General features: G+C 40.1%; 1 long non-coding RNA gene and 1 pseudogene across 1 annotated transcript; both read right to left on the reverse strand.

Moving 5' to 3' along the window:
* Positions 1 to 24: 24 nt before the first annotated feature.
* On the reverse strand, positions 25 to 5338 carry LOC473137 (adhesion G protein-coupled receptor F5-like; annotated as a pseudogene).
* Positions 5339 to 10634: 5296 nt separating this feature from the next.
* On the reverse strand, positions 10635 to 24554 carry LOC736739 (uncharacterized). The gene is made up of 3 exons (XR_682220.3): positions 24403 to 24554; positions 11687 to 11801; positions 10635 to 10731 (listed from the first exon to the last, which is right to left on the reverse strand). It is a non-coding gene; the product is annotated as an uncharacterized LOC736739 (long non-coding RNA).
* Between the last annotated feature and the right edge of the window lie 626 nt (positions 24555 to 25180).

Consider the following 25180-nt stretch of genomic DNA (forward strand, 5'->3'; position numbering starts at 1 on the left):
AAAGCACATCCATCCACTGTCCCCAGGAGGTCACGTATGTTGGATTATCCCGTTCTTAGTTGAGCAACGAATAAGCACTGGATGAGTTTTCCAGGGATGAGCTGGTTGCTTCTGGGGTGGCAACATTATATGTTCCTGAAAAAAAGAGCAGCAACTCAGCCTTGAAGACAAACCATCATGAACTTTGGGGTGTGAACATCTCCTAAGGGACCCAGGGGAGCAGTGGTCTAGGCACTAGGTAAACTCAGCCATGCCTGGAAACCAACCCATACCTGCCCTCCTCCCAAGACCTAGAAATGCCAGAGAACTAACAGAGTTGTCGTTCTCATGCATGTGTGGCAGCCAACAAGCAGTCACTACTTCACATCATACCAGCAGCCAGGTTTCTACAAAGGACAGGAAGATGTCAAGGTGGGAAGCCCTCCATATGCCATCACATGCATGGTCTGGGAACATCTGCATGAGGGAATCTCCCTGGTCCTCTTGGGTTGTGGTGACTTACGGAAGCTCTTGGGAGGCACCTGGAAGCTCTACTGAAAGTGGAGGTTTGTAAAGAGAGTAAAGGGAAAGAAAAGAGAAAATTATAGGGAGAGAAAAGGCAGGACCAGAAAAGAAGCAGGAGTCAGGAACGTCAACAGAACTGCTGAGAATCAGTGCAGCAAGGAAGGCAGCCTCTGAGCAACTGCACAGGCTTGTGTCTGCGTGGAGGTGGGGACTGTGCACAGGGAGTGGGTGGAGAGTGTGTGTCGGGCAAGAAAAGGGTTGAAGTGCCCACCCTACCATCAAATTGCTGAACCGCCACCGCTAACAAAGTTTCTGTCATGGCCTGGGGGGATCTTAGGGGCTGCTGACAACATAAACCAAATTACGGTACTTATGGGGCCCCCCAAACATGCCCAATTGGGACTTTCATAATCAGAAGTGAAGGTCCCCCAGTTTCATGGGTAATTCATTAAATTGAAGCAGAAAAGAACCCAAGTCCTCTGGAGTTTTAACAGTTATAGGCATTCACAAAATTTGCTTGTATGTGAAAAGCCTTAATCTGGAACATTGATGCATTTCTCAACTCTGCATTTGTGAGATCTGTTGAGTTTCAAAAAGCTAGAAGAAATCCTGGGGCTTATTTTCCTGTGGGGGAGGGATGGTGGCATGGGACAGGGGTTTCAATTTGCTAGAATAGCTGAGATCTGTTGCCCAAAGTTATTAATTCCATTCATTTCATATCTCCAAGGTAGAAATTTAACTGTGAATATTTCTAATAGAATAACTAACTAGGGTGTTCCCTTATGTAATGCATGCACACTTCTATGTGCTTCCATGTGTAACACAAGCACACTTTATAAAAGGAACACAAAAGGAAAACAAACCTACATAGTGAGATCCTGTAGTAAGATTTTCTAAATGTATTCTTTGCTGCCCCGTAACCCTGAAACATGACCTATCTACTCTTATTTCACATAATTTGAGAAGAACTCTGTGTTTGACAAGGCCAGCAATTTACAGTTCTTATTTTGATGGATGATATTTTGACAGACGGCTCTCCAAATCATTGTCTAGATTCTCCAAATCTTATTCTTTATGAGTTATTATAAGTTCCCAACAAAGGCAGCTGCCCTCTGTACCCACTTTTTGGTGATTTGTGAAAATGTAAGTTCCTCTATTTAACCTCTACCCCAAAAGAGGACATTTTAGGTAAATGCCATTAGTGGGGTGAAAGAGTAGGGGTGTTGAGGCTCCCCATTTGACCAAATGTGTTCTGGGCAAGCAGGGAGAACATAGAGGCCACTACTCACCTGTTTTACCAAACAAACTGTTAAATCTCCTTGATATTGGAGAACTCATAGAAAACACAGGTGTGGATGAACCCAGGGATGTTGACTAGAAGAGAGAAAAAAAGGGAAAATCACAAAGCAAATTTGTGGGACCAAAGCTGTTTACATCCCTAGGAGGATTGATTTTCCACCCTCTAGTGGTCACTGCCGGCATCTCTAGTCCCACTCCCAGAGGTCACATTAAAATACTGGAGTCATGTCATCTGTATTAGAAAAATAACTGTCAAATACAAGTTTTGTTGTTTGTTAGGCTTCTAGTATTTTCTGACATGTGAAAGGCAGTCAGATATATCCAAGGGCAATAGTTATGTTCCAAAATGAACTATAGAAAATTTTATCCATTATTATTCTTCAACTTGTTTTCTCTAATGCCTTGAATCCCCCCAGAAGACTGCTTCTCATTGAACATTTGATTTCAACCTTCAGTTTATATCATATATTATTTTAAACCCTATTTAAATATGTGGAGTAGCATCTCAATGACAGCTCTATGGCTCTGTTTAATAGGCAGAATGACTTGAGAAGCAAAAACAATGGAATGATCTATGCCAAATATAGCTGTTGAGGGAGATGGGTTTGAGGATGCAATATATTTAGCCTAATTGATCAAAATCCTGAAGAAAAAATGTAGTACTCTTTACTTCAGAATGCTAGTGGAATACATGAGGTTATAAAATGAAAAGTCTCTGCAGAGAAAAGGTTTACCTTTGAGTGCTGTGAAGACCATCTCAACAATGAAAACTTATTCAGCAAAGCTTCCTGTACCTGCATTGTTAAAAAGAAGCTATCATAACTTCAACATGCCAGAAGCACTTCACGCTTTTCTAGGAACATGAAACTGTCATTGCTCTTACCTTCAGATCCTAGAGGCATCCAAAGAGTAAACTGAACAATCCCTGAGGAAAAAAGATTAAAAAGAAGTGCATTTTAATTATAGTCTATTGTCCAGCAAAAGAGAAAGTACTATTAACCTGGTGTTAAATTTGTACTACTTCTTTTTCTATCTGAGTTTATGGAATGAGTCCAGTACATGATACTGTTCAATGAGAGGCAGTTGGTCCACACCAAGGGACTCTAAATGTTATGATGTTAGGAGGATATTTTCTATTTTCCCATTTTCCTTTGGTTGAGAACTGGAGGTCCTGTTGGTTATGCTATTTATACACCTCTTGTGTCTACAATATTCCTCACATAGTTGTGATGAGAATCTTGGCTATGGGGTGGGATAACTAGTTCCTTCCAAATGAGGCATATCATGAAGGTCATTACATATGAACTTTATAGCTTGGAGACACAGGCCCAGTAGCAGAAATTAAGGTTCATATGTTCTTGGCACAAGCATCCTGAAAGCAGTATCTCAAGTGCACCTCCAGCCTCTGCCTCTTCACAAGCTCACAGTGGCCTCAATCCTTGGGCAGGTTTTTTCCTATATTACCACCTCTCCACTGGGTGAAACAGAATTAATCACTTCCTTCCTTGTGGTTTAAAGGCTTGCTATCTATACCTCTGTTATATTTCTTCTAACAAACTGGTCTGCATTGTAATTAGTTACGTGCTGCAGGAGAGCAAAGAAGATGTTTTTTCATTGTAGTACAATCAAGCAGATTGTCTGGCATTCACAGGACATTCGTTCTTTGATTTTTGATGTTTCCAGAGAAGCTGCTATGTGGTACACAGGATTTATTTCATTCAAATGATTATTGAAAACCTACTCTGTACCAAGGTCTCTATCAGGCATAGAGGTATAGTGATGAACAAGAAAAGGGCAATCCCTGTCCTCACAAAGACAGGATTTTCATTTAGGAGATAATAGACTGCATCAAGATAATCTTAGACAAATGGGGATTTTCCTTTTACTGGTGTAATCAGGGTATTTAGCAGAGACTGGGAAATGACACTCAATTATAATGTAGGTGATAAAAAGCGTGAGGTTCCATAGGATCAGAAGAATGTGTTCTTTCCATCTCATTGAATTCTCATTATTACTACTCTTTAGAGCTGAGGCTTCCTCTGGGCTGAAATCCTTCCCCATTCCTACTCTTGTTTGTGTTTCTATCATTAATTTGTCCTACAGGGATAAAATCTTCCTGAAAGTCCCGCACTGTAAAACTCACCTGGAAGACATTGAGGATGGCAAATACGATATGGAACACAAGGTTGGTCCCTGGGAACACAGTGGTGAGATCAAAACCCCAAGTGAGGCCCCAGAGTGGCGTGAGGACCCCAGTGCTCTTGCTGATCTGAAACAGGCTGCTCTTCTCCTGCTTGCATGGCTTGTCTCCAATGGAAGGCCTCAGGATCTTGGTGATGACCACAATAGTGATGGTTATGTTCACCACCACAATGATCAGTGCTGGGATGGCAAAAGCCAGCAGGGCCTTGGTGTCCTCCCAGTTGAGCCAACAGACATTCTTCCTCATATAGACTTCCCAGGGCTGGGTGGCTCCCAGCATGATGACCGAGATGGCAGGTAGGGCAGCCGTAGCCAAGACAGAAGGCAATGGCTTTCTGAGTGGACCTGCTTGTTTCATGCAGAATGAAAAGCAGGCGATAGAACAACATGAGGCCCAGTGTCAGCATCCAGAAGAAGATGCTGAGGTAGAAGAAGTGGATGAAGAAGGTGGCAGCCACACAGGCTGTCTTGCAGAGTATGTAGTGATTGTCCTGGATGGCAGCGACCACAATGAACCAGGTGTTGGTGACCAGAACGGAGGCAGCAATATTCACTATGCAGGTGTGGCGCATATAGGAAGTCTGGTTCTTGGTCACTGATTTCCACACCACAGTTTCCACAACTAGACAGGCCGCCAAGCTGAAGATGGAAAAGCCCACCCCAACATAAGAAATAATATCCAGTAGTATCCCCAGGAGAGAACCAGGATCTGGGGAGTCAGGGGACATGAGAATGGAGAATGATGTTAGGTGGTCACAGATACAGGTAACATTGTCCCCATCACCTTCTTCAACATAGCACCCACTGCTGTCCCCCCCCCTCCATGTTGTTGGAAAGCCTGAAGTTCCAGAAGACACATGTTGTTTCGCCGCCTGAAGGGCTGTTGTTCTTAAAAGTCATTGAAATCCTGAATGGCATAGTCACATTGTGGCTGACAGTGGTCGTCATCACTAAGCTCTCTGCAAAATTATTTTCCTGGATACCCTGGGCAAGGATGGCTTGGAGAGTTGGGAAAGCCATGGTGACAATAGGTGAATCTGATGGCAAGTTTTCTAGATAGCTCTTGTCAATGACCACATTGCCCCAGAGGTCAAAGTATGGGAAAACAAACCTCTGTTGATAGGTTTTTGGGTGGCTGGACATGATTACCATGCTGCTCATCTGCACATTAGTTTGGGAGAAGGACAAAGGAGGGCTATTTCCTAATTGTAGTGCTTGGGAAAATCTTTCCACTGAATGTAGTAGCTGTGAACTCTGATTGGTCCATTGCTGTTGTAAAACCTTCCAGGTGTTCAAGACGGGCTTCCCAAGGATGACATTAACCGTAGAGAGCACGTGCTGAAAGTGAAATGGTATGGGGTCAAACTAACCAAATTCTTTCAATCATAAAAAAGAAAAAAACAACATCTTCCTAGAAACTGATTGCATAAAGGTAAGAGGAAATGAGAAAACAAAACTGAGACATCACAGGCAGTGGGGATGTATGACCTTCTTATGGCAGAGTTTAGCAGAGGATGGGTCCCCAAGACTGAAAGATGTCAGTAAGCACTTAGCAATGGTGACAGTGAGAGTCACACCCACTACACACCCTATTCTCTAAGGTCAATTCAGCAGGCTGGCAGGGATGTTTACTATTTTATTTTATTTTATTTTATTTTATTTTAAATCTTAAGCCTGTATTTTTAGTAGAGATGGGGTTTCATCATGTTAGCCAGGCTGGTCTTGAACTCCTGACCTCAGGTGATCCATCTGTCTCAGCCTCCCAAAGTGCCTGTAATCCCAGCTACTTGGGAGGCTGAAGCAGGAGAATCGCTTGAACCTGGGAGGCAGAGATACATTTTTCCTGCTGCCCACTCTTCTCCCTGCTGCAGTCCCCTTTCTCCTGAGCACATGCCTGGTTGTAGCTCTGGCCTTCCAAGATTATAGCTCCTGCTGACTGGTGACTTACAGGTGTGCATATCTCGTGACCTATGGAATAATGGCTGGCAGTCTTTTATGTCTACACCTTTGCAGAATTCAGGCTCCTCTCCTCCCAGCCTGGTGGTCTCTCATTAGCTTTATAAAGGTGGTTGGGTTTTGGAGACGGACTATTATTATTTAAACTGCAAACTACATGTCTCCCAAAGCTAGCCCATCCTAAGCCTGGTAATAATTAAGGCAACATGAAGGTAAAATATAAGAGGGAAGTTGGCTATATTAGATCTTCTCCACTGCCATAATTTTCTCACTGTTATAATTATTGCAAATGCAGTTTCAATATGAGTTGTTTTTCAGTTCAACCTCTGGCTTTCTAATTAAAAATGATTAGTTAAACACATGTGCATCTTCTTCCTATTCTACCAACATCCTATTGAAATGACCATGTGATGGACAAAAGAGAAGATATGTGTCCATGCTGAGAACAGGATGCAAAACCTTCAGCAGACTAGAGGGCAGGAGGAGATGGGAACACACTGGGATGTGTAGCCCGAACGATGCAAAGAACAGAGTTGAGGGTGAGATGGAACCTCTGCCTCCCAGGTTCAAGCGATTCTCCTGCCTCAGCCTCCAGAGTAGCTGGGATTACAGGCGCCCGCCATCACACACGGATAATTCTGGTACTTTTAGTAGAGACAGGGTTTCACTATGTTGGCCAGGCTGGTCTCGAACTCGTGACCTCAAGTGATCACCAGCCACGGTCTCCCACAGTGTTGGGATTACAGGCGTGAGCTACCTCGCCAGGACCAAAAACCTAACTTTAATTATTTCCCTAGCCACTATACGGATTATTTTATTTAGTGCTTTTTTACACCATTACATATACATATAAGGAAAACTGGCATCTTTTACATATTTATTTATTTTTATCCTGTTTTCCTCTAAAAACTATTAAGGCAACTTCCAAAATATATTCTACATAATGAGATTAATAAACAAGTAAAATAAATCAGTAAGAAAATCTAGTTTGGATTGTTATGGGTTAAAAAATGAATACACAAAATATATCATGACATTTGGTCTAATATAGGCTTCCCCTGCCCTCCCCCCCCCCCCCGCTCCGGCCACCGCCCCCAACCCCCGCCCCAGAGGACACGGGGACAAGGATGCCCGGGTCTGAAGCCATGGCTGGGCAGCTACCCTTGCGCCTGGGACTGCAGGGCTCCCTCCCCACCAGCTCAGAAGCCGGCAGGGCTCTTTCCTTCCTGTTCTCAGCTCCCGCGGGCTCCACCAAGCGCGCCAAGCGAAGCCTCCCCTGCTGCAGCCGGCATCTTGGCAGCAGCCTCTCCAGATGGGCCGCTGCCATCAACACCACCCCAGCCAGTAATGTGGCTCAACCAGTTCTGCCATCCCACCCAGGAACAGAAAGCAGCAAGAAAACCTCACTTTGATCCCCCTGTGATTCCATCTCCAACCTGACCAATCAGCACTCCCCGCTTCCTGAGCCCCTGCCATATTATCCTTAAAAACTCTGATCCCAAACGCTCGGGGAGACTGATTTGAGCAATAATAAAACTCCAGTTTTCCGCCCAGCTGGCTCTGCAAGAATGACTCTTTCTCTATTGCAATTCCCCTGTCTTGATAAATCAGCTCTGTCTAGGCAGCGGGCAAGGGGAACTTGTTGGGCGGCTGTGTGTGTGTGTGTGTATATATATATATAAAAGCACTCACATACATAAATATATGTAATATTTGCAACTGGAAGTAGAACAGGACCTCCTAATCCAGAGACGAGCTCCTGTAGCATCAGGATGACTCCCTGCCAGGTGGAGCCTCCGTTGTGGTCATACTATTGAGGGGGCCCCCACCTGAACGCCAGTCCTCACCCCTGATTCAGCCATTCCACAGATATTTATTCAGATGTTCCAGGAACTATTCTAAGGGCATCAAGTGCTGTTCTTGTCACACGCAAAGGAAGTCCCAAAGGGAAAGTGTCTTTTCCGGCGGTGCCTGCCCCACCTCCAAGCCTGGCACCTTTCGAAATTTATCTTAGGACATTTCCGACAGGTGTTGCTCTTCTTCAGCTTTGTCCTGGCATAATTTTGTCTCCCAGGAGCCTTCATTTTCTTCCTTCATTGATCCTACATGTGCTGTAGCTAACAGGAATTCCTCAGAGCACGTAGCCTTTGGATAGCGTGGTTTCACGGTTGTCAACTCTGATATGTTTATCTATACTTTAAGCTTCGTGTAGTTTTCATTAGGATTTTTTGAAATGCACAGGATGATGTAGGCTAGAATGGTAGGTTCGATTAGCTATGTTCCTTGATGATTTCACAGTAAGTTATATTTAAATAACCAAACTATTCAGATTTATGCTTCTACGATAAGAGGTTTCAGTATTTTTGAATCAAACCATTTTAAGGGTATTTTTTTAATGAAACACTTATTTACTTAAAATGATTACATAACTCTCCCCTTGCATGCCACATTTTAGGCAAAATTAACAGCATATTCCTAAAACCCAGCTTACTAAATTGCTTCTCTTGATAGCTTTTTTTTTTAAGCCCAGGAAGAATTTCTAATTGGAAGCTTTAATTGTAGTGAGCTATGTACTAGCCAAGGAAGGCAATAAATTGAAAATATGCTGTTTAATTTTGTTGTTGTTTGTTTGGCTGGAGAACACTACAGTTTTATTTCTATTCATAAACCAGTGCTTCCCAACCAGGGCTGTTTTTGCCTCCAGGGAAGAAAATGTCTGCAGACATCTTGGGTCGTCAAAACTGGGGGTTGCTACTGGCACTTAGTGAGTACAGGCTGTGGATGCTGCTAAACATGCCATCGTGCACAGAACAGCCTGTACCCTCTCTTCTCCTCTGCAAGAAGAATTAAAAATTATCTGACTCAAAAGGTTAAGACTGCTAAGATTAAGAAACCCTGCCATCGACCAGTGGAAGTAAAAATTGTAAGGATTTATTATTTCAAATCTATACAGCTTTACCTCATGAGTTTTACTTTTTCTAATTCTCTTTAGGGAAGTTTCTCTTCCCTCTCATTTTCCAAACCAAGTTGTGATTTTGGGCGTGAACTACTCCACCCCACAGCCCAGCTTCTGCGCTTGAAGTTGTTGTGGATATGGGCTCCATGCTTGTAGTGGCGAACTTCGAGGCCTATCACATGTGGCCTGTCACGAGTGGTCTGAGGCTTCCCCAGACCACTCCATCACATGACCTGTGCATACACCTTACATCATTCCGAAATGCCCTTCACATATGCCCTCTTCCAGAATATAAAACATCTTCCTTGCGTAAATACTTCCAAGGAAAAGCTGGCCACACTCTGACTACTTAAACCCCTTGAAGTTTTGTTCTATGAAAAACATAAATGGTGGTTCAGCTGGCAGCATCCTCAGTAACACTCTTGATATTTTCTATCCTCTAATTTTCTCCATCTGTTTGAGAGAACACACTTTGGGTTATCTGGGGTCTATGCCAAAGGAGGCATTGTGGATAAGTGTGGCTCAGCCCTCCTCAACAAAAAAATTACCTTTCAATTCAGGGCAGAAGCTTATGATATTAAAACTCATGTGGTTCCTCGAGAATCTCCTCAATACACTTTCCTCATGAGCCAGGGGTGAGGGTAACTGGCAAAGCAATCAGGTCTTGGCGCCAACAAAATCCCATTTCATCCCTGAAATACAAGGCCCATCAGGACATGACATCTGTCTGTATTACTTCCTACTGTATAATCCCCAGTAACTAGAACAAAGCAGTTAAACAATATTCAACAGTCAGAAATATATTTATCATATGCTGCTAAAAATACCCTCCATTTTCTAGCTCTCTAATCAGTTAACATGTGCACATTTAAACTACATCACAGCATTGAATTTGTTCTATCTGTCTGTATGGACACAATTGTGCTGCTGACAATTTAGTCAAGTGTTTCATCTCTATGTAGACAACCATCATGTAAGAATTAATGAGAATTTCCTAACATCATGGTGGCAACTGGCAGCTATTGCTCTGAAAATTTCTAGCTCTGAAAAATTTTAGGCCAACATGTTTACAGTAATGTTTTAGTTTAAAGAGCTTGGAATGGGGTTTCCTGGAATGTATTGGAATAAACCATGTATTTTATTCCCAGTTTTGGGAGACATCTGCTTTCCTTACGTTCCCCAGGCTACCACCATCCAAAAGCAGAAAAGCCATTTAGGGAAACAAGAGTTTTAGTCAAGCTATTTAACTGTCATCAGAAATAAAGAAAACAAATCACCTCTACAGCCTTCTGGGTTAATTTTTATAAGGTGGTTTGTCTTCATTCAGTGGAAAAGAATAATCTTAACTTCAGGTCATTGGCAGGTCAATAAAAGCTCTAAAGCTAAATTTTCTCCAAAATCTCAGTTGAGATAAGTGATATTTAAGGATTATTTGGAAGAATAGGCTCCACTGATTTCTGTAATAACCAAAGATTTAATACTGGATTAATCCAAACCATCGTATAACTCCATACTCAAGCCATATTGTCTTGATTGCCCAAGAAATTGCTTTTAAGAAATTGTCATATATTTATGGTCCAAAACGTGTTTATTATAGTTTTATTGTTGAGGACAATGTCCCCTTTATCGCTTGGTGACTCCAATTAAAGGCCCCAATAAACATTGCTCTCAGACTTGATTTTGACAACAAAACCTCTCACATAAAATACTGAAAGTATGAATGTTAGAATTCTTTTTTATTTCCGGGAAGCTGAGATACAAAAATGGAACCAAAATTCAGTGACGTAGATCTTTATCATATCTTGCGTGGTCCTCTGAAATAGGAAGAAAACATTAAATTTTAACTTTTGACTTTAGGGTAAAAAATCACTTTTATACAAATCAAAAACAAACAAGAAAAGAACCCCATACAAATTATAAAGATAAAGGCTGACAAAATTGACCATAATAAAATAAAATTTCTGTGCAACAAGACACTAGGAATAAGTTTGTAAGAAAAGCTAGTGGGAACAAAAAGATATTTACAACATTATTGAAGACATAAAGATTGATATCCAAAATAAAAACCTCTTATTAAAGAGGAAAGAAAAAGTAAATGAAAGTACAAACAGATTAAGAAGAGAAAACATGGCCGGGCGCCGTGACTCACGCCTGTAATCCCAGCACTCTGGGAGGCCGAGGCAGATGGATCACGAGGTCAGGAGTTTGAGACCAGCCTGGCCAACATGGTGAAACCCCGTCTCTACTAAACATACAAAAATTAGCTGGGTGTGGTGGGGGGCACCTGTAGCCCCAGCTACTCAGGAGGCTGAGGCAGGAGAATCACTTGAACCCAGGAGGCAGAGGTTGCAGTGAGCTGAGATCATGCCACTGCACTCCAGCCTGGGCAACAGAGCAAGATTCCATCTCAACAGAAAAAAGAGAGAGAGAAAATATTAATGACTAACAAATGTATCTGAAGATTCTCAGACTCATTAGTAGTCAAAAAAGTGTACATTATAGCAATGATGAGAGTGCAATTCTCTTTATCTGAACTGGTAAACATAAAAACGTCAGACAAAATCAAGCATTACTGAAGTGACGATAAAGGAGTTATCTGGTGATGCTGGTGGGAAGATACAGTGGCTGTGCGAGGTGATTCTACAACATGACTTACAGGCGAGTACTCATGCGCACCCTCTGCCCCAACAACCTGACAGCTCTTCCCCTGCCATCTTCCATGGTCCACACAAACATGCATGAGTGTGTCCTGGGCAGCTGCACCCTCACCTTTGTGCATCACAGCAGGGTCCACCTGCTCTGAGTCCTTATGACATGACGCTATTCTCGGTGTGCTGGTATGTTCCCGACACTGCACAATGGCTCCAGTCAGCCCTACTGCTGCCTGGAACAAAGAGAAACTTTGGTTATATAGTGTGTATTTGCATAAAGACCATTTTCAAAGAGCAAGAAGACTATAAAAGAAATAAATTTGTGCCTGTATATAGACTCCCTAAAGCTGTCTCTGGCCTCCAGTTTAAAAACATCTAGACTCTAGCCAGGCCCTTGCCTTTCCTTGAAGCACACTTATCTGCCTAGAATTAGGTGTAAATAATTTTGTTCTATTTCCCACCCCACGATTCTGAAGAACTGGCTCAAATGTACCCAAACTCTGGTACACATTTGTCAATGCTGCCTCTTACAGGACAAAAAAAAACTGAGTATTTTCTTTCATACCCTCATACACTTTCCACATTGAAAATGTGGGATATTCTGTATTTCCACAAGCAGTTCTTTCTCTCTCCTTTGTCTCTCTCCTATTTTTCTTGAAACCCCTACTCTCTCACTCTGTGATTTGTCTAAATATAATAAAGATATAGGTACAAAAAATATTTTACTTTCCTCTTAATTCTACTATGAGAAGAAAGCATTAAGTTCAATGATAAAGGGCAGCTGGTAATTGACCTTAGGTGTAAGGAGAAAGACACTGGTAGGGATGAGGCAAACAAGAAAGTCTGTTTTCCATGTAAAGGGTGGAACAGTTTCTCAGCAATTGCTGAGATCAAGGATAAGCCCTACGGGTTTGGTCAGGAAAGAGGACCCCTATTACTCTGAGAGAATGCAGAAATCCCTCCGTTTTGTTGTTGTTTGTTTTCTCTGAGCCCTTGTGATCTGGCCCCCAAGAATTCCTGTGGTGGCAGCAGTAGGTGGTGCCTAGGAGAAACAAAACACTGAGGCCAGGGCATCTTCCTCTCCAGTTGGTGCAGTAGTGATCCCAAGAGGGTGATGCAAACTTTTTAAAGTCTTTTCTCATTTTGCCACCTGTCGGCTCCAAACATGGGTGCAGCCATGAAACACTGTAGCAGAGTACCGTAATCAAAGACCCAGCATTCTGGCCAGAAAACAGAAAAGAGGAGCTCCAGGAAACCAGAAAATATTGGAGACATTGTGGAGAGGAAGGAGTATGAGAAAGTGACACCATAAAGTTTTTAATGAACTGAGCACATCCCCAAGCTGCATGTGTGTGGGTCTGCTCCTAATTAGTTAACCAAAGATTTTGAGAACGAAGCTAGCAGATTATCATCCGAGTTCCACACTGACCACCAGGACATATCTGAAGAAAACTGGAAAGGCTTTGAAAACGCAACTGATTGTTGGAACCACAGCTCACAAAACACAGATTGGAACTTGCAGCTTGAATATGACAAGGTCAATTGCTTCTAAAATAAAAATAGCATCCATCCGCCTAATATTTTATGAAGGCACAGATCCTCAAAACTTAATGTCCATGACACAATCCAAAATTACAAAAAAACAGATAAACTGTACCCCACATGAGAAAAGACAGTCAGTGCTAAGTAGCTACCAATACTGAGAAGAAAAATAAATTTGAATTACATCACAAGGATTTTAAAGCAGCTTTTATAAAAATGTTCCAACAAGTGGTCGCAAACACTTTTTTTTTTTTTCTTGAGACCGTTTCTCACTCTGTCACCCAGGCTACAGTGCAGTGGCGCAATCTAGGCTCACTGCAACCTCGGCCTCCCGGGTTCAAACGATTCTCCTGCCTCAGCCTCCCAAGTAGCTGGAACTACAGGCATGCGCCACCACATCCAGCTAATTTTTGTATTTTTAGTAGAGAAGGGGTTTCACCATGTTGGCCAGATGGTCTCGATCTCTTGACCTCATGATCTGCCTGCCTCGACCTCCCAAAGTGCTGGGATTACAGGCGTGAGCCACCATGCCCGGTCACAAACACTATTATACCAATGGAAAACTAGAAGTATCAGAAAATAAATAGAAGATGTAAAAAGGAACAAAATGAATATATTAGGACCAAAAAATCCAATAACTGACATACAAAATTCTAAGTAAGCTTTTTATTACAATAAAACTAAAGAGGTAAGAATCTGTTATCGTGAATATAAATCAACAGAAATTATCTAATCTGAACAATAGAGAGAAAGAAAGATGAAAAAGTCTTGATTAGAGCCTTAGAGACTTGAGGAACAATAACTAAAGTTCCAACACACATCATCTGAGTCTCAGAAGGAGAAAAGGAAAAGGAGCGCAGTGCTGAAAGAATTTTGAAAACCTAACCGGAAAAATTACCCAAATTTGGCAAAAGGCAAACATTAATTGAACTAAAAGAAGAAATCAACAAACGTACAATTATGATTAGATAATTCAACACTCCTCTCTCACTAATAATTAGTGAACATTTGAAATTAATTGATGGTAAGTTTGATTAATTCTGAGATTTTTAGCAGTATTGTTTATCACATAGAATTAACAGATTATTTCTGTATAGCAAACAAAAATGCATTCTGAGCCATATGTAATAGTTCATCACACAAAATGTTGAGTTAATGCCAGTCAGAATGTCTCTCTTCTTCCAGTACAGGGATTACAAATAATGGCAAGACCTAAGGTCATGTATGCAGTGATGCACTAAGTACCTTAAATAATAGGACATGAGATTGCAAGCACAATGCAGTCACTATGAATGAGAAAATTATGTAAGAGCTCAAGTTCATGTGCTGAGGAGGCATCTGAGAAGCCTTGAAGGATATCTGGCCAATTCAGCTGTTACTGGGTTAGACTATTAATTGTCTTATTGCCTTAACTCTCATCAAAAAAAGGCTGCTTTGCAGGCTTTTTCTTACTGTGGGAAAGTGATTAACAACACCCCAGCTAGAAAATTCTTCCTGATGTCTGTCCTGAGTCTCTCCTGATCTAACAAGCAAGGGTATACAAGAACTTATCAACTCCATCATCAATTGCAAAAAAAATTAAGTTGTCATAATCATAGTATATGATTTAAGGATTTACTAAAATGCAATGGTAGTCAAGCTATCAGAGGATGGAGGAACCTCCGTTTCACCATCTGGTTGTTCCTCTTTGTTCCTTTTAGGTTAGTCTCAGCCGAAAGACCCAACACTAATCACAATGCTTTGTCCATTGCAGTAGGCATAATTCCTTACAACAACAAATAAAATAATTCCTAAGCATTTATTTCATAAAATAAATGTATTAGATATTTTGGCCTCACAAAAATAAGAGATAGAGTCTACTCAAAACAGTGTTTTGTGTATCATTTTCACAAATTTCAAATTAGAATGTAAAGTTTATCATATCTCTTCCATTTGTTAGGATAGTGTTAGTAACATTTATAAAATCATTTTCTTTCTCCTGTACTTATTTGACATAAAATGTGTCATTCTCTGAGAATATAAGATGAAATCATTCCACAGAAGAATTACTTATATTCAGAGTTATTTATGTGTAATAGTACTCCATAAATTCCCTTTGAGGGCCTTGTTCCATTCAGCAAGAAGAATGTCTTGATGGTAGGCAAAATTGTACGTAAGTTAAAAGTATGAAATTTGAATCAAGCTCTGCCATTGAATTGTCACGTGAACCTGGAACAACATAACCTCTCCCTGCCTTAGTTTCTCTATTTATATAATGGTAAGTATAATAAAAGTATACTTCAAGGGCTTTTGCAAGCACTATATGAACCAATAGATCTAACATATTTAGAACGGCAACTTGATATTTTAGGCACCTTCTAAGTTATTGTTATTATCTGCAATTGTATCTACCCAAAAGCTAGAATCCCTCTTCTTGGCCCCCACATTCCTATGACATGTCTATAAATATCTTGTAAATATATTTATTCATTTTATGCATGCATTTACTAGTATTCTGAATGCTTTTACATGTGCCAGGCGTTGTCTAGGTGTTGGAGAAACTAAGACTGACTTGAAGGGGATATTTACTTAAAAGAAATAATAGCTGTAATGGGTATAATTTGCAGACGGGGAGAACCCTGTGAAAAAGAGAGTAATTAGAAAACTTCATTTTGAATATAAAGAGAAAAAACTTTTCTGAGTTCATAAAAGAATTATTGATATCATCAACAATAAAGAGCATATGCTAATATTTATATTTCCTAACTATTCTACATACCTATATTTATATAGATTTCAGCTAACAACTGGGCCTTGGTTCTACTATGACATGTTGCTAAAAGCATTGATTAGATAAGTTTGTGTTATATGCAGTGTTTGCATGAGATAAAACTTTAAGACAAAAAAATCTGCTCCACAAAGTGCCTTGGTCTTCATAGCTTATTCAAGACATTTATTTTATATTCTGCAGACTGTGGAACATCTGTTTATTAATGCAGCTTTATGATATGTTGTAAATTGCCTTAACAGAAAATATGAAATTGCACATTCGAGCCCAGATTTTCTTTTCATCCCCTTGTGTTCAGCTTGGCAAAAGGCTGATAGTGCCAAAAAAAAGAAAGAAAACTTTGTTCAAAATTGAAGTTAATACTTTCTTAGAGAAATAACTACTAACTAAAGACAAATACTTGATGAGACTATTTTAATGTATCTATTGTCCTTATTAGGTAGGATATAATTTCTTACTTTAACATATGATGATTTTATTTCAAAGTCATTTTGACTGAATGACTTTCAAGGTTATTTTGCAAATCATAATAATTTAAATACTTAAGGAAGCTAGTCAAAAATTCGAAATTAATTGATGGTAAGTTTGATTAATTCTGAGACTTTTAGCTGTATTATTTATCACACGGAAGAGAAGATCATTTCTATATAGCAAACAAAAATGCGTTCCGAGCCATATGTAATAGTCCATCACACAAAATGTTGAGTTAATGCCAGTCAGAATGTCTCTCTTCTTCAAGTACAGGGATAACAAAATAATGGCGAGACGCAAGATCGTGTGCGCGGTGATGCACTAAAATACCTTGAATAATAACAGATGGGGCCGGACGCGGTGGCTCACGCCTGTAATCCCAACACTTTGAGAGGCCGAGACGGGCAGATCACGAAGTCAGGAGATCGAGACCATCCTGGCCAACGTGGTGAAACCCCGTCTCCACTAAAAATACAAAAATTAGCTGGGTGTGGTGGCAGGCGCTTGTAATCCCAGCTACTTGGCAGGCTGAGGCAGGAGAATCGCTTGAACCCAGGAGGCGGAGGCTGCAATGAGCCGAGATCATGCCACTGCAGTCCAGCCTGGAGACAGAATGAGACTCCGTTTAAAATACTATTACTACTAATAATAATAACACATGAGATTGCAGGCACAATGCAGTCTGTGAATGAGAACATTATGTAAGAGCTCAAGTCCATGTGCTGAGGAAGTCTCTGAGAAGTCTTGAAGGATATCTGGTCAATTCAGCTGTTACTGGGTTAGACTATTAATAGTCTTATTGCCTTAACTCTCATCAAAAAAAAGGCTGCTCTGCAGGCTTTTTTACTGTGGGAAAGTGATTAACAACACCCCAGATAGAAAATTCTTCCCAATGTCTGTCTTGAATCTCTCCTGATCTAACATGGCGTATTCCGAGTTCAGCTTCCCTCAATGGAAACAAAGAAGAATTGCTTAAAAGGGAAATTATTCGATGGGTTTTGTTTCCACAATAAAACAGGAGATAATGTGCCCCATTTTGTAAAACAAATCATTTCATCGAAAACTCTCTTCGAAACCTCTACTCAGAGCTACATTGTTTAGTGACCTCAAGCACCAATAGATGGACATTTCACCCATTCCCTACCACTAATAATAGCATTTAAATGTCATTTTGTCTTTAAAAGCAAATATGTGCTGAAATTAAACTCACTTCTTTGTAGATCTTCTGACTATAAAATTCTGGCTAAGTTGATTCATTTATTCTCTGCCTTTCTTTTCCTCCCTCCCTTAGTTCCAGCTGTATTGCTGAGCCCTACGAAGGTGCTGTCCTGGGCTGCTGAGTTCTCCTGAGCTCCAGCAAGGAAGGGCCAGACTGAGGGCAGGTACTGCCGAATGACAGTGAGCCCTGCTTTCTGGGGGCTCCCTGTGTAATTAGGTGAGGCTGACTTTAGTCACATTATCACACCAGGGAACTGAGGCTCTCAGGCTGACGGAAAATAGCAGGAGTCTACAGGATGGTTATATAAAGAGGCAGGACTGAGGGGTGAGGGAGGGCTGCCCTGAGATTTAACTGTTGAGCCTTGCAAGACAGGACAAGGACAGGATCAGCATAAAGAGGTGGGTGGAGGGTGGGTAGAGAATTCTAAACCAAGGTCAACAGAGTAGTTTTTGTGAAGAGAGGAAGCAGGGAGTGAATGAACAACTGAAAGAGGGCCCACAAGACTGGGATGCCAAGCAAGGGAGAGGAACAAAGCCTGGCCCCGCACTGGAGGGCACAGTGAACCAGATTCCACTGGCCAAGAGTCACTCGTGTAGGTGTCTCTGAGCTAGGAGATGTGTACTAATTCCTAACAGGCAAGAGTTTAGGCCGGCATTGGTCATCAGAGAGGATGAAAGAAAAAATTTGTCTTATTTATGGAGCTAGCATAAGAGGAAGCTAGAGCTTTACTAAATGTGAAAATTTAAGTTGATGTATATTCTACATCCTGAACACCCAGTGACAAACTGATGTTCCAATATCTGTTTATACAGTGTGTGTGTTATCATTACACTGGCAAAATGGATGATATGCTTGCCTTATTTCAAATCACTAAGTTTTGTATTATGGTGATATACTCATACTGCTTTCTTATCAACTCAGAAATCCATTATACAAAATCCATTTTTTATGGCCATCTAAATCCTTTATTCAATACCATCAGCCTGGGACATGTTAATATATTTCTGCTAGACATACCACCCAGACTTGAAATGCATAGGACACTAAGCATATAGTGGTAGCAGCATGTTTTCCTTTAATAAAAAAACATTATTTTGGGAGGCAGTTTTACATTTACAAGAAAATTGAGCAGACAATACAGAGAGTTCCTTAAACCCTCCCTAGCTCATCATGCCTATTATTAAGATATCTTGCATTCGTCTGGTATATTTGTTACAATTAACGAGCCAATATTGATACATTATTATTATTAACTAAAATTAACAGTTTCATTAAGGTGTACTGTTTGTGTTGTACATTCTATGGGTTTGGAAAATGTGTAATGTCATATATCCACCATGACATTTTACAGAATGGTTTCACTGCCCTAAAAATCCCCTGTGCTCCACCTATTGATCCCTCCTTCTCCCTGCAAATCCCTGGCAACAACTGTGCTTTTCATGGTCTTCATCGTTCTGCCTTTTAAAGAATGTCATATAGTTCGGCTTACACAGTATGTAGTCTTTTCAGATCGGCTTCTTTCACTTAGCGATGGGCATTTAAGGTTTTTTTTTTCCATGTCTTCTCATAGTTAAATAGTGTGTACCTTTTTATCACTTAATAACATTCTATTGTATGAGTGTACCAGAGTTTGTTTATTCATTCACTTACTGAAGTTGCTTCCACCTTTGGGCAATTATGAATAAAACTCCTATAAACATCAGTGTATAGAGTTTTGTGTTGACCTCAGTTTTCCATGCCTTTGGTTAAATGCCAAGACACAATTACTGGATCTTATGGTGACAGTATACTTAGTTTTGTGAGAAACCACTTCCCTTCCAAAGTGGCTGTATGGGGCTGTATGGGAAATATTTGAATTAACATCCAAATCACACAATCTTTTTGTTACACTTTAAGCATTAAGAGATTCGTTGTCATAGTTACCTTGGGAGTTAATTGCTTCTGAGGAGTTGACAAGGGCTCTCGGTAATGTGGTGGATATTAACACAGGTTATATTAATGAATAAACAATGCATGAACTATGAAATGTAAGACCATGCAGAGTATATTATTAATAAATAAATAATGATTATGTACTACGTATTTATCTTTTGACAGAGAGGTGCACAACAAAAACAAATGTTGATATTCTTGAAAATTTTCAAGTCAAGTCTCAACAATTAAATATAAATTTTGTCTTTCCATGTAAGTGATAGACTAATCTACAGATTTGCAAGTTTATAAGCCGAAGTGAATGAATGCCTCCTTCTGAAAATTATTATTGGGCTTATGAGTTTATAAGCGCATGCATTTCACCCTGGTTGGCCTAAGCTGGCAATTTCCTCCAAGTGGGCATATTAGGAATACCAAATGTCACGAACAGACTGCAAAGAGAGAGAGGAAGGGAACATTTAGCTTCTGACAGCTGAACACAAGAAAAGGGTCCAACCAAGTTTCCTGGGAAAGCTGGAGGTTACAACCATCAGATGACCAATGCTCAACTTCTCTTGTTTATTTTAATTCTTCTGTTTTAATAGACAATATTTCATTTTGACATTTTAAGGAGCATTTCTGTGTCTCTGTTCTGGCCCCTGATGTTACCTTTGGAGACTAGGGGGAAGAGAGAGGGAGTAATTAATATATTTATAAGAACATATTTTTAAATAAGAAGAATATGCATGAGTTAATATTTATTAATGTATTTTATTAATCAAAATATATTCATAAGAAATTATTTATATTTAAGAATATACTCAATAATACATATGTAAAATATGTTATTCAGGAGTGCATTCTTAATTCACATGTTCTTTGTGCCACATGTGTCCACTGATCTCTGTGGAAGGTTCACAAAAATGATATGTAAGGTATCCAAATTGCTGAAAACCACAGACAATGAGAAAAATCTTGAAGGCAGCTAGAGGAAAAATTAAGCATTTACATCAAGCATTTATCAATGAGAAGAATATATTCATCGGAAGAATTGTATTAGTCCGTTCTCATGCTGCTAATAAAGGCATACCCGAGACTCGGTAATTTGTAAAAGGGAGGTTTAATTGACTCACAGTTCAGCATGGCTGGGGAGGCCTCAGGAAACTTAAAATCATGGCAGAAGGGGAAGCAAACATGTCCTTCTTCACATGATGGCAGAAAGGAGAAGTGCTGAGCAAACGGGGGAAAAGCCCCTTATAAAACCATCAGTTCTCGTGAGAACTCACTCACCATTATGAGAACAGCAGCATGGAAGTAACCGCCCCCATGATTCAATTACCTCCCAGTGGGTCCTTCCCACAACACATGGGGATTATGGGAACCACAAGTTAAGATGAGATTTGGGTGGGGACACAGCCAAATCATATCAAGAATATATTTTAAAAATAAATCATTTTATTCAAGAATAAACTCATATAAATATGTTTATCTTTTGCACCATCAGTTTTTCCTTTTTTCTTTTAGCTTCCATCTGTCAAAGCAGAAAGCCAGGTCAGAGATAGACCAGACATCCCTTCACATTTGCTGAGACTATGACACAAGAAAATAAGTCAACCTTAAATAGCAGAAACAAATTTAACTAAACAGTCATCAGCAAATTGGCCACTCAGCAAAGTGGCTTTGTCAGTGGACCTGGTCGAGACAGCTAGGACCTGCTGCCACAGAAACTGCCTTGGTCAGGTGAAACAACCCCGAAGCAGAAAGTGTAGGTAGAAAATCAGGACTGAAGCAATTACACATGTTGTCATTGACCTTTCCATCTGCAGGGGATAATGCAGTGAAACCCTGCCACCTTTCCACAGGCTAACTCTCAAAGGAATAAAAAAAAAGTCATGTGCAGGTTGATTTGGGCTCATGAATACTCTTTCATCATTCAACTTTTGATGTTCAAAAGTGTATGTTATTATATTTGTGCACATGTGAAATGAAAGAGAAAGGAGCTTGGACACATGAAAACCAAGGAAAGAAAAACCTAATTTGTTTTACTAATAAAGAATAACAGAAAAAAGGGTACTACCAATTTCACTTGCTTCTATGTCTCTTTTCTATGCCCTCAGGAAGTACAATTTACCACTTTGGGAAGCTTAGGAGGGAGCATTGCTTAAGACCATGAGTTCAAGACCAGCCTGGGCATCATATAGATGTCTCTTCTAAAAGCACTACTAATGCAATAAAATGTATTCTCGTTGAAAATTACATCTGCAGACAATAAAACAGGAAAAAAACTGCTGTCTTTTCACCCTCAATAGTTTATCTTCTGATCTGATTCATCTTGCCATTGTATGTTGCATATAAGTTGTAATAAACTAAAATTTAACATATTGTGGTACATACACACCGTGGAATAGTGGAATACTATGCAACCATAAAAAAGAATGAGATCATGTCCTTTTCAGGAACATGATGAAGCTGGAGGCCATTATCCTTAGCAAACTAACACAGGAACTGAAAACAAAATACCACATCTTCTCACCTACAAGTGGGAGTTAAACGATGAGAACACATGGATACATAGAGGGGAACGACACACACTGGGGCCTACCTGAGAGTGGAGGGTGGGAGGAGGGAAAGGGGTACAAAAAATAACTATTGGTTACTAGGCTTAATACCTGAGTGATGAAATAATCTGTACAACAAACCCCTATGACACGTGATTACCTATATAACAAACCTGCCCATGTAACCCAAACTTAAAATAAAAGCTTAATATATAAATATATATATAGTGGCATTTTGGACAGACATTTACATATAGAGATGCATGAATACATAGATCAATAGATGTATGTATTCACGGGTTATTATGAATGCAAATATGCATTTAAAAATAGGGTTTCCAGCACTGTGGGAGGCCGAGGCGGGCAGATCACGAGATCAGGAGATCGAGACCATCCTGGCTAACACAGTGAAACCCTGTATCTATAAAAATACAAAAAAAAAAAAATAGCCAGGCATGGTGGTGGGCACTTGTAGTCCCAGCTACTCAGGAGGCTGAGGTAGGAGAACTGCTTGAACCTGGGAAGCGGAGGTTGCAGTGAGCAGAGATCATGCCACTGCACTCCAGCCTGGGTGACAGAGTGAGACTCCATCTCAAAAAAAAAAAAAAAAAAAAGGATTTCTGGGCATTTTTGGTTGTCGTTTTGTCTGGTTTGTTTGTTTGTTTGTTTGTTTGTTTTATTTACTTATTTATTTTATTATACTTTAAGTTTTAGGGTACCTTCATGCTAAAAATTCTCAATAAATTAGGTATTGATAGGACATATTTCAAAATAATAAGAGCTATCTATGACAAACCCACAGCCAATATCATACTGAATGGGCAAAGACTGGAAGCATTCCCTTTGAAAACAGGCACAAGACAGGGATGCCCTCTCTCACCACTCCTATTCAACGTAGTGTTGGAAGTTCTGGCCAGGGCGATTAGGCAGGAGAAGGAAATAAAGGGTATTCAGTTAGGAAAAGAGGAAGTCAAATTGTCCCTGTTTGCAGACGACATGATTGTATATCTAGAAAACCCCATTGTCTCAGCCCAAAATCTCCTTAAGATGATAAGCAACTTCAGCAAAGTCTCAGGATACAAAATCAATGTACACAAATCACAAGCATTCTTATACACCAACAACAGAAAAACAGAGAGCCAAATCATGAGTGAACTCCCATTCACAATTGCTTCAAAGAGAATAAAATACCTAGGAATCCAACTTACAAGGCATGTGAAGGACCTCTTCAAGGAGAACTACCAACCACTGCTCAAGGAAATAAAAGAGGATACAAACAAATGGAAGAACATTCCATGCTCATGGGTAGGAAGAATCAATATCCTGAAAATGGCCATACTGCCCAAGGTAATTTACAGATTCACTGCCATCCCCATCAAGCTACCAATGACTTTCTTCACAGAATTGGAAAAAACTACTTTAAAGTTCATATGGAACCAAAAAAGAGCCTGCATCGCCAAGGCAATCCTAAGCCAAAAGAACAAAGCTGGAGGCATCACACTACCTGACTTCAAACTATACTAGAAGGCTACAGTAACCAAAACAGCATGGTACTGGTACCAAAACAGAGATATAGATCAATGGAACAGAACAGAGCCCTCAGAAATAATGCTGCATATCTGCAACTATCTGATCTTTGACAAGCCTGAGAAAAACAAGCAATGGGGAAAGGATTCCCTATTTAATAAATGGTGCTGGGAAAACTGGCTAGCCATATGTAGAAAGCTGAAACTGGATCCCTTCCTTACACCTTATACAAAAATCAATTCAAGATGGATTAAAGACTTACACGTTAGACCTAAAACCATAAAAACCCTAGAAGAAAACCTAGGCATTACCATTCAGGACATAGGCATGGGCAAGGACTTCATGTCCAAAACACCAAAAGCAATGGCAATAAAAGACAAAATTGACAAATGGGATCTAATTAAACTAAAGAGCTTCTGCCCAGCAAAAGAAACCACCATCAGAGTGAACAGGCAACCTACAAAATGGGAGAAAATTTTCACAACCTGTTTTGTTTTTATCTATTGACACTAGCAGGAAGGCTTACTTTTTTATAGTAGGTATATATTTCAAACCATAGCCTTAGGTCTTATGACATAGTTAAAGGAAACATCATATAAGAGCTCAGAGATGTAAAGTAGAGCCATTTATGATGGTTTTGAGAACCTGTAATGACACATCTATGTTAATTTTTTATATGTTAATTTAATTTAGGTTTTCTGCGTTTGGAACTGTGTACAGGTAAGATGCTCTAAGCTACCATATAGCAAAATTTAAATGAAAATTACCATTACATTTATTTAGCTCCAAATAATTTAATAACTATTACTGGGTTGTTACTAGAAAGAAAAACAGCTCACTGTAATTGTTAACGAAGTAAAGCAGTCCCAATCAAATCTTGCATTGCTCTGACACGTGTTTTGCTAAAGGAGAGGGAGAGGCATTTTGTTGTATTTCCAGCTGGCTTCCTGGGGAAACAGAAAACATTTGGAGAATGTATTCCCCTTTGTTAATTGTGACACGTGTCCAGTGACCCCGATGAAGAACTCTTAAAGTGACACGGAATGTGTTCAAACTGCTGAAAATCAGAGACAAAGAGAAATCAACACAAAAACTGAAAATCTCTCATTTTTCTCAAAAGAGAAACATCTTGAGGAAGCTAGAGGAAAAAAGACATTATCAAACAAGAAACAAGGTTAAGAATGGGTTAAGAATGGTTTCATATCAGAAACCATGCAAGCAAGAAACGAAGTGACACTTTTGAAGTCATAAAAGACTTTTTAAAAACCTATCAACCCAGAATTCTATAACCAATGAAAAATTCTTTAAATATTTGTTAATTACTCTGGCGATTTTGAATTAAGGTGAAGTTGAATTCCCCTCATGTGGCTTGCAAGTTAGTCTTGTTTTTGTGGTTTGGGTTTTTGTTTCTGAGATAAGGTCTTCCTCTGTCATCCAGGCCGAAGTGCATTGGCACAATCACAGCTCACTGCAACCCCAACATCCCAGACTCAAGTGATCCTCCCACCTCAGCCTCCCACATTGCTGAGACTACAGGTGCACTCCACCACACCTGGCTAATTTTTGTACCTTTGTAGAGATGGGGTTTCACCATGTTGTCCAGGCTGGTTTTGAACT

The sequence above is a fragment of the Pan troglodytes genome, chromosome 11 (assembly GCF_028858775.2).
Source record: "Pan troglodytes isolate AG18354 chromosome 11, NHGRI_mPanTro3-v2.0_pri, whole genome shotgun sequence".
Taxonomy (NCBI): Eukaryota; Metazoa; Chordata; class Mammalia; order Primates; family Hominidae; genus Pan; species Pan troglodytes.